Source organism: Ambystoma mexicanum, chromosome 7p (genome assembly GCF_040938575.1).
Source record: "Ambystoma mexicanum isolate Mex_15411 chromosome 7p, UKY_AmexF1_1, whole genome shotgun sequence".
NCBI classification, from domain to species: Eukaryota; Metazoa; Chordata; class Amphibia; order Caudata; family Ambystomatidae; genus Ambystoma; species Ambystoma mexicanum.
In genome coordinates, this window is record NC_090939.1 from 745,121,921 (window position 1) to 745,137,922 (window position 16,002).

General features: G+C 42.6%; 1 protein-coding gene across 1 annotated transcript in view; it reads left to right on the plus strand.

Annotated features, from left to right (window-relative positions):
* SEPTIN10 (septin 10) overlaps window positions 1–16,002 on the plus strand; it is a 671,502-nt gene that overhangs the window by 122,865 nt on the left and 532,635 nt on the right. The window lies entirely within an intron of this gene.

Genomic DNA, 16,002 nt, shown 5'->3' on the forward strand with positions numbered 1-16,002 from the left:
GAATAGCCTACCATACTTCACACCCAGAACACACAGAAGAACCAGCTTTAGCTTCCTGCACTAGTATAACGGCGGTGTGCTGGGTTAGTACATCTGGGAGAGGATAAGGCTTGCTGTGCTTGTTGTTTCTGCGGGTGCTCATGTGGCTTACCACGTGCTTTGAAGGAGCCGTACGTTAGGTTCCACAATCTGCTACAGAACACACGTTCCACCATCCAGTGTGAGTACAGGCGGGTCAGCCATCTTCTCTCATGACGACGATGCTAAGGCAGTCTCCTCCTCTACGCCATGAAGAAGACTCAACCCAAGCCATACTTTGCCATCAGCAAGCTAAGAACACACTTCAAAGCATTGGTCCTGTCACCTTTTGTCAAAGCCTGTTTAGTATACACTGTAGGAAATCTGCTAGACGAGTTTCCCAAACTGCTGAAAGCTATTGGTTGCCTACTAGGACCCCAGGTGAGACTCCATATTAACAAGACAATTCAAACTTCTCTGTGCCACAGGCGGATCCCATTCCATCTATGAAAAAATGTGGAAGCACAGTTAATGAAGGTAGATGAAGGAAGAAATAATTGAGTGAGTGACATGCCCCAGCCCTGGGTGCGCCCCATAGTTGTAGCCACCAAACCCAAACAACCAAAGACCCATAGGTATATATTTATAGATATGCGCATTACCAAGTAAAGCCATAAAACGAGGACGTTGCCCCACACCAAAAATTGACGACATACTCGCAGACCCACAGAGGTCCACTATCTCCTTTAAGGTGGATCTAAAATCATGCTTTTTCTAGGACCCTAAACACGCTGAGTCCAGGTACATCACCATCATCTCTTCTCACATCTGCCATTTTCAGTATAGACTGAGTTTGGGTGTTTCCTCTGCATCTGGGTGTTTCAGCACACCATCCGAGGTGTTCTGTCAGGATTATCTGGAGTGTTCAGCCTGAGCGATGATTTTCAAGTCTATGCTTCCATCACTCGAGAGCATATTTCAAGATTGAGAGCTGCTTTTTTCTAAAGACAATGGTTTGATGCTCAATAGAGATAAATGCTCCATTTTACAATTATTCATGTACGTTTTTCCATACAATTGGTTGTCCCATGAACCAAACAAAGTAGAAGATATACAATCGGCTGCTCCACCCACATTGTAACCGGAGGTCAGAAGCTTCCTAGAGATGGCGAAATTCTGTGGTCAATTCGTCGAGGGCCTTGCTATGCTCACAACATTTTTTAGGTGGCTTATTCGCAAACACTGTCCCTGGGAATTGAATTAGCCTGAACAACTGCCATTTAAATGAATTAGACTAGCAATTATGACAGAAAAGACAGTGGTGTTCTTTAATCCGTCTCAGAAGATAGAGGTTCTGGTAGACTCCAGCTCCATAAGACTTTGAGCAGCCCTTATGCAAATGGAGGATGAGGAGGTGCATTTTCCTATTGCCCACGCCAGCATTACCCTCAAACCCACAGAGCATCAGAACTCCCAAATCGAGAGGGATGCCCTGGCAGTCTTGTGGGGGTGAGAACTTTTTCATATTTACAATTATGGACACCTTGTGCATGTGGTGTTGGACCACAAGCTGCTGTTTCAGTCATGAGAGGCACGGCGCACCCTCTCCAGCCAGCATCGAGCAGTGGCTACACCAACTACAGCAGTAAGGTGTTTCCCTCAATTACAGAGCGTTGGTTGATACTCTGTCGGGTAATCAGTTCCTCGATCCATGTACGAGTGTCACAATGCCCGGGGTGGAAGAAGCCTCAGCAAAGAAACGAACACAGAAACACAAGCCAGTGGCAATAGCAATGGACATCCTTGCAAAAGCCACTGAGACAGATCTATGCATGCAATTGGTTCTATTACATATTCAGTCAGGAAGATGGAAGGATTTTCTAACCAGTCTTTTGAAATGCACAGGACAGGCACAGGATGTTTTACAAGGTCTCTGGAGAGTGCATGCTGAGCTGCCTGTCGGAGGAGAGTCTTGCACTGAGAGGATTCAACATTGCCATCTCCACTTTATTAATGAACAAGGTGGTGTCATTATCCCATCTTTCTCTCTATGGCGCCTGGATGCTTCGGGCTTTGGCACCTTACAAGGGAATTAACATAACATAACATAACATAACACAGTACACTACAAGACCATCAAAATGAAAGATAGAGTTTGCTAAAAAGTCTAGTTCCCAGGATTGGAAAAGGCTGTAGACACCACGCAGAGAAAATGTTTGTGGTGACAAGCAAATGGAATCGAGCCTAGACCTCTCCCCAACCAATCACCAATAAGAAACAGACAGCCCTGGCAAGGATAGAATTAAGCACTGTGTTAAGTAGTTAATTATGTTAAGTAGTTAATTTCATGGTATGCAGGTATGAATATTCACTATACCCTGAGGTGGGGTCTATATCTTTGACTGCAGCATAAGCAGTAATGCCTCATTTGCAAAGTCTATTTACCACCCATGGCCTGCCAGAACCACTATGATTGGACAACGGTCCACCACTTTAGGGGACAGATTTTCAACAGTTCATGATCGACAAGGTCGGTCCTCACTTGCAGGCGCATCACTTCCCATTCGTCAAGAGCCAATGGATGAGTGGTTTATACAAACTCTGAACAATGAATTAGAAATTGCTGTGACTATGGAGAACAACTACGCACAGCACTGCTCTATTTCCTCGTGGCGTACAGACTTAGTTCTTGTGCCCCCAATCCCAGCACTTTCATCAGACTCGCCTTGAAATCAGGCCTTGCGCTATGGCTTAGATGTATTGACTGGACTGATTGACCCTGCTTTTAGGGGAGATATCATAGTACTGATGCAAAATAACAGAAAGAAAACCTACCAAATTAAAGCAGGGGAAAGAATAGCTCAGGGGATATTGGAGAAGGTTCTGTTTCCAAAACCTCAAGAAATGGAGAACAGTGATATAACTGAGAGAGGGACTCATTCAGGGTTTTGGAGAAGCGGATATATAACTTCCTCCTGATCCAGTAATAAAATGTATCCCCATTGTTGAAGAGGAAGCCGAAATAATGCCAGATCTAGCCTTTGCTCAAAGAAGTGATCCCTTGCTAGCAGAACCATTTCTTCAGCTAATACCAGAAGAGCGAAAGATGGGAAAAGAGAGGGCCATTTCTTTTAAAAGTCTGGTCTGTTATATAGAGGAGATGTTGTACCAGAGGGAATGCCTAGATTGCAGATCATGGTACCTAAAAGTCATAAGAATATTGTTTTGGACATTGCATACTCTCATTTAACAGGAGGGCATCTGGGAACCGCAAAAACACAGGTGCAAATTGTGAACCTATTTTACTGTCCAGGAATTTATGCTGATATAAAGAATTGGATCAGAACATGTGCCTTATGCCAGAAAACCAGTGCTCAAATTCCCCCTCCGGTTCCCTTACAACCTTTGCCAATTACAGATGTAGTCTTTTCCTGGATGGGGATGGATATAGTGAGTCCTCTAGAAACTTTGAAACTAGGGAATCGATATATACTGGTGATATTAGAGTATGCCATCCGTTACTCTGAGGCCTTTCCCATACAGAATAATAGTTCACCAGATCTTAAAACACCTACTTCCCTTCTTCTGTAGAATTGGGTTTTCAAAAGCGATTGTGACAGATCAGGGATCTCAGTTTATGAGTAAACATATGACAGAGGTTAAGGAGATCCTCCAGATTAAAACTTTACATGCCTCAAGATATCACCCCAAACCGATGGTTTGGTGGAAAGATTCAATCAAACTTTGAAACACATATTAAAAAAGTTAGTAGAAGTAGATGGAAAGAATTGAGACATTATGATACCATGTGCTCTATTTGCCTTTAGGAAAACACCTGAGTCTTCTACTGGAGTCTCCCCATTAGAGCTCTTGTATAGGAGAGAACCAAGAGATGTACTGGATATGTTACAAGAAACCTGGGAAGAGAGAAAGAAAGCTACCCTACCCTTATGTCAAACTGCTCAGCGAGTAAAGAAACCTATGCCAGCAGTTGAGCTACAGTACAGACTAATATGGCCAAGACCCAAGAGCATCAGAAAGAATGCTATGATAAGAAAGCAGTAAGAAGATATTTTTTTGTGGGCCAAAAGGTATTGGTTTTACTTCCCTCCTCCGAAAACAAAATGCTCTCCAGCTGGCATGGACCTTATGAGCTCATAGAACAAACAGGATGTTCTAACTATCGAATCTCGCAACCTGATAGAAAGATTAAAACTCATATCTATCATATTGACCTTCTTTAATGGTGGAGAGAAAATTCTATTCAAGACACTTCAATAATGTTAACCAGTTTATTGGCTGATGAAAATGATACTAACAAGTTAATCTCTCTGGTTCTGGCACAAAACCAAAAACAAGATTTAATAGAACTCATACAACTGTTCCCTGATGTATTTACAACTGAACCGTGGAGAGTTAAGGGAGTGTACCATTATATCTGTAACCCTCCAGGGAAGGTTGTACATCTAAAGCCTTACTGAATTCCCCAGAGTAGGAAGAAAATTATTCAGGAAGAGTTAGAAGCCATGTTAAACGCTAATATTATTGAGCCATCACAAAGCCCTTGGTCCTCTCCTATTGTGTTTGTTGCTAAACCCGACCAATCATGGAGAATTTGTATTGATTTTAGAAAGGTTAATGGTTAACCTCAAGACCTTCCTCGTTGCTTCTGCCTTCGCTCCTCCTCTCCCCTGCTGATCTGTTCTGTCTCGGCATCGTGCACCTGGTTACCCTCTGACTTTAGGGCCCAGGTAGCTGCTCACCCTGCCTCCCACCCGCACTGCCTCCTGGCAATCCCTTGCACTGGGGTCTGTATCTGTAACCATACAGTCCCCCTCCTTTTCTGCACTTATCAGACACACCCTGTTTGTCGCTTAAACCCAGCACTTGCCACTTGCTGGCTGCACTACCACTGTTTGTTGCTTTTTTAAATTATTTATTTATTTATTACTTATTTTTATTCCTTTTTTCAGCACTTTTCGCTTTAGCCCCCTCCTGTGCACTGTTCCCTTTCCCTCTCCCATGCACTTGCGCGTTCTCAATGTCACTGGGCCTAGTAAGATCATTGTTTTGTTCTCCCTTGTTCCCCATTTTGTTCTCCCTTTTTCCCCTCCCTTGCCTCGTCGCCCTCTGAAACACTTGTGTGTATGAGTGTGATACAAATAAAATATCAATATCAATGAAGTATCACAATTAAATAGTTACTCCATGCCTAGGATAGACAATCTTATTGACAGGTTGGGGGATGCAGTGTACCTTTCAACAATGGATTTGACCTAAGGATATTTGCAGGTTCCATTCACTCCAATCAATAAAAAAAAGACTTCATTTTCCACTCCTGTAGGTCCATTTCAATTCAAGGATATACACGTTGGTTTACATGGGTACCTTCCAAAGACTGATGGATCAAGTTCTTCGGCCCTATGCTTCTTTTTGCAGAGCTTGTATTGATGATATTATCATCCACAGTAAATTGGAGAAAGAACACATGTCCTCCTTCAAATCAGCATACATTAAACAACCGATAAAGCAAGAATCACAAAGCACAGAAGACCCGAGCAACTACAGACCGATATCCAACCTGCCCTACCCAGCAACGATCCTGGAGAACCATGTGTACAAAATCCTTCTTAAATACGTAAAAACAAACGGAATACTCGATCAGTCTCAAGTTGGCTTCAGACCAGTGAGAGGAACAGAATCAGCACTTCTATTGATATGGGATGACCTGAAAATAAACGCAAACAACGGTGGCCAATCGGCCTCATACTATTGGACATATCAGCGTCTTTTGACACAATCAGCCACGCAACACTAATAAAAATATTGATGGAATGTGGCATACAGGAAGCAGCACTAAAGTGGCTTACCTCATTCTTAACAAACCTAACCGAAAGAACTTACCTACCACCGTTCACCTAAAACACCAAAAATGTATCCTGCAGTGTCCTGCAAGGATCCAGCCTCTCCCCTATGCTTTTCAACATCTACATGTACCCACTGATGAAAATCAATTCGAACCCACGGACTTAACTACGCAGATAACACACAACTGATTGTGAAAACAAACAGAGCCCAGGAACAAAATAACAAACTCAAGAACTGCCTCACAGACATTATATTTGGATGACAATGAACAACCTTAAACTGAACCCGGCAAAAACAGAAATAATGCTCTCACCCGCAGGATTCAACAGAGGGAACCCACAAGTGCACTGGCCGATCGGCATGGGAGCGCATCCAGAGACCACCAATGTAGTAAATAACCTAGGAATACTCGTGGACAGTTATCACTGGAACCGCAAGTCAACACAATCACCAAAAAATGCTTCTTCCTCGTACAGCTGCTCAGAGGATTACTCCCCTACCGCTCCTTCCCCCACAGAACCTTCACAATCATATCTCTGATACTCACAAGAACTGACTATGCAAACAGCCTATGCATAGGAATGCTGGAAAGACTTGCCAAGAAACTCCAAAGGGTGCAAAATACAGCAGCCAGGATCCTATTAAGACTAAACAGAAGAGACCACATCACTCCAGCACTGAAAAGCCTACACTGGTTGCCAGTAAAAAAGTGCATCAAACTCAAAGCACTCTGCATCGCCCATAAAGCCTTGCACAGAAAAGTAGCAGAATTTCTCCAAGACAAGATTAGCCGGTATCGCCCAGGAAGGGAACACAGTTCCAGCAACAACCTACAAATAGAGGCAAAAGTCTACACAAAAATGAAATTTGGCGGAACAGCATTCTCACGTCTTAATTGCTAACATCTGGAACAGCATGCACAACAAAATTAGAACCATAAAAGACCACATCACCTTCAGGAAACTGCTCAAAACCTGACTATTCAGCAGACAATGACAACCTTGAAGGGACACCAGCAACAACACCACAGGCAAACAACTAGAGAGGAGACGAGATGGGCCAAAGAACAGCAAACAAGAACCTGGCTAGATCCCGTCAAGCAGCAACCAAAGAGCCGCGCCAGAGGCTCCAACAAACTGACCGACTTACTAACCCATTCCCTCTTCCTGCTCCTCCAACATAACTGATGCCCATACACCAGACCATGGATTAGCCACACTACACATAAACAAACAGAGAATTGATACTTTGTTCACACTTAGCATCTCTAGATGCTGAAGCACACCTGGAGTGAACCACCACATTGTTCTTAAAATCATCAACAACGCAACTACACTCCAGGATACCAGACTATCTTACAGCTACGACCACCCATGATTCTGGATCCCTTATGGACACTATCTAATCTAACCAGCGCGAATGACCAATCCCACCATAACCCATACAACACACTAACACCAACACAAAACACTACCACACACCCGAGGCACTGAATCTTACCCATACCTTTACAATGCACAAGGCCTCTCGTTCAAACTACCACATGAAAAACAACACTCACAGAAGCCAGTTCCTCCCGGTTCTGAATCTATCCTCTCACCCTATCCCCATTAACCTTTCAACCCCCCACTCTTGCAGAGCCACACGAGCGCATGGAGACTGCCCCTGGGTGGTAGCGGTGCACAGTGTAAATCAACATAACATAACATTTATATATGGTGACTCAAGCTCTAAGGAAACTCGCACTCCCTGCCAATCCAAAGAAATGTCATCTAGCCAGGTCTGCAGTGAAATAACTGGGCTTCTCAGTAGGGAATGGGTTAGGTCGGCCCCAAACTGAAAAAGTTGGAGATGTTGAAGGAACCCAGGCCCCTAAAGACCAAGAAAGAACTAAGGGCCTTTCTGGGCTTAGTCAGCTATTATAGCCGATTCAATTCCTAACTTACATCTATTACATCCATTCAACAGACAAACTTAGGAATGCAGAGCCCCATAAACTTAAATGGCGCCCTTAGGATCAAGTTTGTTTTGATAAATTGAAGCATATCTGTGTAGTGAACCAGTCTTAAGGTGACAGACTTCAGCAGAGAATTTACTCTACAGACTGATGCATCACATACTGGTCTAAGGGCGATTCTCTCACAATGCCATAATGATATAGAACATCCTATCCTCTATATAAGTAGGTAGTTATTTCTTTAAGAGAAAAACTATGCTACTCTTGAACTTGAGGTCTTAGCCATCAAGTGGGCCATGACCTATTGAAATACTGGGCCTCATTACGAGCTTGCCGGTCCACATACAACGGTACTGGTAAGATTGTCGGTACCATTGTATCCAGACCGACAAACTCCGAGTTGTGCTCAGGTCTGACCTGGCGGAATGAAAGGCACCCGCAAGCACAGCATGCCTGTAGCACAAGTACCATTATGATCAGTGACGATGCTACAGGCATCCCCATTCCCATTGAGCCTTAAGGAATGGGGGATCACCCGATTCCAGCACCCGCAAAAGAGCAATTACCGGGTCCGGCAGGGCCGGAATACCCCAGTAATTTCCCATTTGCGGGTGCCGGACTCTTTTGCAAGTTTGGAGGTAGCCTTGCCGGTTTTACCAGCAAGCCTACCTCCAACCTTGTAATGAGGCCCACTATCTCACTGGCAGGAAGTTCCAACTTGTTACAGATCATGCCCACCTTAAATGGTTATGCCTTCGAAAGGACACCAACGCCAGAGTCATGCGATGGTTACTAGATTTACATCCCTATTGTTTTTCTGTCGAACATCGGAAAGGGAAAGAACATGGTAATGTAGATTTCCTTTTTGGATTCCCAATAGAGGCTGTGAAAACAAGTGACTTTAGGGGAAGGCTATGTGATGAATCTAGTGAGGTCATCACTGACACCCTGGTATGGGCCTCCTCTCATGTGGCCAGGGGAAGCAGTCTCTACCTGATCCTGTCCCTGGGGTGGTATTATGTGGGAGGATCACATGGGAGAGGACTCATATCGGGTGTAATTGTTAACCTCTATAACTTAGGATTCTCCTATTCTGCTTGAAGCATTGATGGCATATTGTAAAATAGAGAAAAGCAGTGTGACTGCTATGCAGTCCATTATGGACTTCAAGATCCATAATGTTTATGGTAATGGGACAAGGAGGAAGAGCCCAGAGTTAGTAAGGATCAAAGGTGCCATTGACCAGAATGTGCGGTCTAGTTGTTCTACAGCAAGACACCTGAGCGGGAAATTTAAACTCCGGAATGAGTTGCAGCTGAGCGGAGATGCTGAAGGAGTAGCTGAGGCAGAAGCAGTCCAGAGTGCTGGATTCACCAGAGAAGTAGAGGGAAAAACACCAGCTGATGCTGATGCAAGAAGGTAATGCGTGCAACATTGCAGAGTGAGCGCAGAGTCTGGAAGAGAAGCACAGCTGAAGGGGAGACGTGCTTCCAAGCCAACGTGTGGCGCTTCAGTTTGTGAGAGGATGCAGAGAACCAATGGAGCTGGCAGAGCTCTGTAGAAGGGCTGTGCAGTCTGCAGGAGTTACACGGAAGCTGGCAACAGAGCAGACAGAAGATAGAAGGGCCGCCACAGCACCAGCAAGTTAAGCCGAGACTCGAAAGAAGACCAGTGAGTTGGCCTGAAGATAAAGGGGACCTAGGGGTGCTCCGAGCAGGACAATTAGCAGAAACCAATATTTTTGAATACCGAACAAATAAAGCAGTACAAAGGCAACAAGGGCGCAACTCCCCTTATATGGGACACCAACTGTTGGGAAACCTGTAACCCACATTGCCAACAGCCAAGAAGCTGCAAAGGAGTTGTACGGAGGCAACACGGGCGCAACTCCCCTTATATGGGAAACCAACTGGGGGAAACTTGTAACCGCATTGCCAACATCCAAGAGGCTGCAAAGGAGTAGTACAGAGACAACTGGGGCGCAACTCCCTTCATATGGGATACTAAATTGGGGAAATCTGTAACCAACATTGCCACGAATCAAGAGACAATACAAAGAAGCAGCATTTGTTCCGCCCTCCTCACATAAGATACTGGTGTGGAGAATTTTGGAATAAGTATTGCCACTAAGCACATTCGTAGCTGTAGGAGTTTTTCATCCTGGCAGGTGAGAAAACCAGACAAAAATCAATAGTAGTTGGTCCTGGCAGGCGAGCGGACCAGGAAAGAAGATGTTTTGAAACATTGTGATTGTGGCAAAGAGGTGTGGTGGAAATAACCTGTCAATTCTATTATCATTCTGACAGACTTGTATCACCAGAGGTAGTTGATGTGCTATCCTGGCAAAAGAATTTCATTGTAAGAAGAAGTGTGATATGCTGGTAATTGCTTTATATCCAGAAGAAAACAATTGCCTTGGTTTATGAACTTGTGTTTTGTGAGAGATACATTTGCCTTATCCAGAAGAATATTGTGGGGAACAATAATTGCTTTGATTTTTGAACAAGTGTTGATGAAAGAGACATTTACTTTGCAAAGTGGAATTTCGCATTGGAAGAATAGGATCTTTTGTGTTGAACAGAACTTTGTTGAATCAGAACGTTTCCAAAGGTTTTCCTGCTTTGATCCAGGGGAAGGGAACCTAGCCCTGGTTACAAGGAGTACTTTCTAAAACCTATAAGATTGAACTTTTACACTGTTGTTGTTGGACACTACGTCATCTTTCTTTTGTTTAGTTTGCCAGGTACGGACATCCTCGTTAGGATAGGGAAAGATAGGTGTTTATCTCACCCCTTTTCATTTGAATAAATATCAAACCTTGAGCAAACTATACGTTTGCGTCTCACATTTATGACTCCTCACACTCTCCCATGTTGGTGCTGCAGTGATGCCCAACATAAGTGAAAACCTCTTGGCGTGCCTGCATTGTGGAGCAGCTTTCCTGTCAGAGAGTGCTGCTGCCACACCAGCACGAGGCAGCCTTTCAGAGGCTTCCCCTGTCCGGCATGGTGGCACCTGCCCTATTAAAGTGAAAAGCATGCGCTCAAGTCACCAACCAATAAAGCACTGGAAGTGGGTTTCAACAGTGTAAGGTGAGTTGTCGTAATCGGTGTCTCAAAAGACGGCATTGCACTGGGTGGGCGATTATTAATTGGTATTAGAAAATGATAGGTGGTACAGGGGTTGGATTACATTTTTAGGTGCAGTAATTCGCAACCATCTGGACATTCTATTGCAGTCTCATGGATGTTTAGAGAATCAGAGAAATATGGGCGCTCACCACACACTCCCCCCAGGCCTATACTTTGTGATAATCCGATAACCTGGAGAGGTAGCTAAGGCTAAAAGTGGGCCTGCCGCTGCATGCAACCAGTACTCTGTCACATAAGATGTCAGCATTATTCTCTAAAATGTAATCAGCAATTTTCACGGCGTGCTTCAGAAGCAGCCATGCATTAATAAGAGAGCAGTACATCTGCAGAGTACTGAGAGGCAGGGACAGGTGTACTAGTGCCTGTAATAATGTCAAAGTCTGCAACAGTAGCCGCAGTAACGAGACGAGCTTCTGATATTCTAGTACTTTAACGTGTAATCATGAAGTTTATCTGAATGGCGGGTGGTGTACTAGTGTCCATCACAATGTAACCGGTGTAGACTGACAGCTCACAACATCATGGGAGAGGTCACAATGACAGAATCAGTTAAACAAGCCAATGCATCCGAAAGCTCCTGGAGCAGTGTACTCTGGCCAGCAACATTAATGCCGATGTCAAAATGCGAGGCGTGTGAGCAAGTAGGGCTATTGGCTTGATCTTTAAGCACAGATAACAGCTCTAACACAGACAAGCTAGGACTAGGAGTTGTATCAAAGAGACAAAGCCCAAGCTTGCATTGACATATTGCACAATAATTTGCTCCTGTTTAAGTTTGTAGTGTAACTGTATGGTAGGATGTATTATGACAGGATCACAGTCCAAACTCACTCTAAAAAGCAAAGTCACAAAAGCAAAGAAGGACTCCTTTTTCAGATCCTTATTTTTTTAGATTAGTTCAGCAGTTCAGTTCAACATTTCAGTGTAAGACAACAAAAAGCAAAAAACTAAAAACACAAGAAAAGCTGGCAGCATTCTAACAGCCGTCTGCCCTATCTTACAGTTGTCAGCCACAGGCTGCTGCTGATACTGCTGGTATCTCACTAAATCACAGATCCTTTGCTCCCCCTTGCTCAGCCTCACAGAAAGTAGGGATAAGGAGGGGCTCAGTCTCAAAGCCCCATCTTTGCCGCTTTCTACACTTTTCTCTGCAGTTGGGGTCTTTGGGCTTGCTCCCCGCCACCTCGGGCTCGGTCCCCGCTACCTCCTACAAACGTATGGGCAAGTACTGACAAGCACACAGCAGGACATAGCGGAGCATGAGTGAGCTGACGGCACGCACACACGGAGCTGGAAGAGACTCAAACCGCACCCCCAGCGTAGCATGACGTGACAGTGTAACGAAATTCCCATGGGAACCACCTCATCTCATTCCGCCACTTTCATTTTTTCTGTCTTTAATTACCTCAAAGTCCTCTTTCTTTCTACCTGGTATTTCTATTTTTCAAATTGTGGAATGCTCAGAACAACTAGGCTGTGTTGATGTATTGTTGAACAAAATGGTTTGAGCTTCATCTGCAAAGTTTGAAACTGTCATATTTATAGTCGCCATTTTATTGGGCCAACATTTCTTTACTTTTGGGCAATCCATTGAACATGTGGGATTGTTTTCCCTTTCACATTTCCAGCCAATGTCTGAATGAAGGTGTTTCCATTTGTTCCTCTCTTCTGGTGTCTGAAACAGATTTTCAATTGCCATACGTATTTTTGAAAGTTTTTTAGTAAATTCTTCAAAACCATGTTATTTGTTCCCTCCTGCAGTGCTTCGAATATTATTTGGCATGATTTTATATTTGGTAGTGCACATATATGTGTACTGCTTTGTTCAATTACTTATATGCCCCAAATCCTATAGGCCCTTCAAACTTTGAAGGATGATCAGGACCTTATGGTAAAACCCACTGGCAAAGAGTGCAGAATTGTAATAATGAATATTGATCATTATGAAAATATGGCATTTGATCTCCTTGATGTGGAGAATCATTAAGGAGATTGACAAAAAAACGCAACTCGAGAAATTCAAACATTAATGTAGGTATCACTAGTTTGGCTCTTCAACACAAATGGAACTCTAAACCTGAGTATGATTTGGACTTCATCCCATCAATCCACCTGTGAAACCTATAGTCTCAGAATGTGGGTCAGGCTGGAGCCTTTGAGCAAGTTTGTGGTTTTGTGTACAACCTCTGTTTCATAAAACAGACCCATTCAAGATACCACAATATCGATAGAACTACTAGAGAATATTTCATTTGACATACATACCGGATATTTTGGTTACCTTAGAGATGCAGGCACTCTATACTTTAGGACTATTAATACCTCAAATGAGGCTATGGGTTGCATGCGGCAAAATACTTTTGTGACAATTGAATTGGAAACAACAAGGGAGTTCATTTATGAACTTACGTTCATTGCATTAGAGAAAAATGTCTTCAAATGTAAAAATGAATTATATCAACAAATTAAAGGAAGTGCAGTGGGGGATGAGTTTGCCCCTGGTATGTCAATGCTCCACACGTTGGAAAGGGAAAGCACATTTATTTCCAGGAGCTAATTCATATAATACAACTATTGCTTTATGGAAATGGTGCATCAATCAGGGCACAACATTTGCACTAGCCATTGGCTAGTGATAATTGGCTCTTGGTGAGTAAGACATTTAGTACTTTGTGCATGTGTAGAATTGAGGTGTCAAGTGAATTCTTATGACTGCCTAGTAGCTTGCAACTTTAAATGTTTACCATTGACATAGATGGCGTGATTATGGTTTGGAAAGGCAGGCTTGATAGATTTAATTCATTCTTTCAGTGGCTCAATAGCATTAACAGCAGCAGACAGTTTACAAAATTAGTGAGTCTGACAGAAATAATTTATTTTGGACATCATTATTAAAAAGGACCAATGGAAGCTTATATGTGCTCTCCATCGAAATAAAACAGACAGTAATATGCTGCTACACTACCACAGTTACCACCCCCGCTACGTTGGGAATACTGTAGCATATCTTCAATACTTGCACATCCAGATGAACTGCAGATCCCTTTAAGATTAACAAAAGGAAGCAGCGATTTTGGAAGAGTGGTTGTTTCTCAGTCTAGGGTATCCGAAAAAGCTCATAAAATACTCCTTCAAACAAGCTAAGTATACCCTATGGGAATCTGTGATAACATCAAAGATACATATGAGTACTCAGGCAAAATGTTCTGTGTTATGATGTACAATCCGAACACACAAAATAGTGAACATATCAGTAAAGTCCTTTGTTTGCACTTGAGAAAGGAAGGAGTTTGAAAAAATCAATTGATTAAGTGTAGACAGCAATGTCAAAAGCATTCTGCTTCTGATGCTTGTTAATCTGCTTAGAATCACATGCTGTGCATATGGTCCGACATCCAGTGGTAACCGTAGAGTATTGGATCTTGTCTTTCGGGGACCGAAAGGGGACGTCGGCATAGGCGTGTCTGTAACACTATCCCTATTGTGACGTGTGTAGTACCCAAAATCCCTCACACGGCGAAGCCCCTTAGATTGTTTTTTTTCCACCCAGATAACTGGTCGCCCTATAGCGGAGCTCTTACTAGAGACATTGTTTTTCTTACCGAATTGTCGGTTTATTCCCCGTTAAGTCATTTCGCCAATAACTACAACTTTGACGAAGACTACGGGGGAATCGTCTACGGCTGTGGATTTCGGCGCCTAAGATCCTGACATTCCACCTTTAAAAGTGAGTTCCTTAATATTGGCCATTACAAATATATTTCCCTTCATTTGATCCTTCATTGTTGAAATTCACATTTTCTGACTTAAGTGCCAAATCTATATCTGATATCAGAGACCATTCTTTTGGTATTAGTTTATTTGTGGAAACAAGCTCTTATCGCCATTCACTATGCTTTTTACTTAAATCGTTACAGAGGCCTTTATGAAAATATTGCATTCTTGATAAACGTTATAAATACCCTGAAACATCTACTTGACATTCACCTTACTTTCGTAATTTTTTTTCTTTACTTATTGGCTGCTTGATTGTTGCATCTATTTTATGTATTTGATATTTAGATTTTTTTGTGCTTTTTGTGAAATTTCTATTTTTTATACATGTCTTTTTTAGTCAAATGTTTAACACACAATTTTCATTTGTATATGTTTTTAATAATGCTATACATATTTAAAGACCTTTTTCTTTATAAGTTTATATAATACAAATATATTTTTGTACTTCTATTCATTACGTGGTGTTGTGTTCCGAAAAGTAAATTAAGCAGCTATAAAGTACCAGGTATCAACATTCATTGTTTTGAGGTTTTATTACAATGAACCTCCTTCTATATTGTCGGAATCGACCTCCTAAAGACAACGGAGCATTGCTTTTGCTTCCACAACACCACAGTCTCACTCCCTAAATACACTATGGAAATATTTTTACCCCATTAGTTGTTTGTATATATTCAGCCCAGGATCCAAATCTGAAAAGTGGTGGTCGTGATCTTTAACAAAATTCATCCTATGCTGTAGCAGATTGGACTCTTGGCACAATGATGACCATATTGCGCAACTAAATCGAGGCAGACTCTGCAGGACAATTGGGCATCTCCTGCTACACTGTCAAACATCAATGATATTATGAATGGAAAGCAAACACACACCCTCGCTCTTATGATTCTGATCACATTTCTGCACGTTTTCATTTGAGATGCACTAATTTGTTACATACACTTACTTGTTTAAGTTGCTTTTATCTACTTGCATTATAATTGTTCACTTCAGTGTTCCATGTCTGAGAGTGTGTTACTTGTAGGACCTCTAATTGAACAGTAACATCTTAACATATTCAACATTCAATTATTATTTCAAAGACTGATCCTGCAAACCGTGTATACTGCTAATTTTGGTCAATACATTCAGTATGTAATCAGTGTTCAACATTGGCAAAGGCAATTGTGAAGTCTTGGTAACACCCCAAAGTGTTTTGTCGCACAATGACAATACAGAGTATCCCTTCAA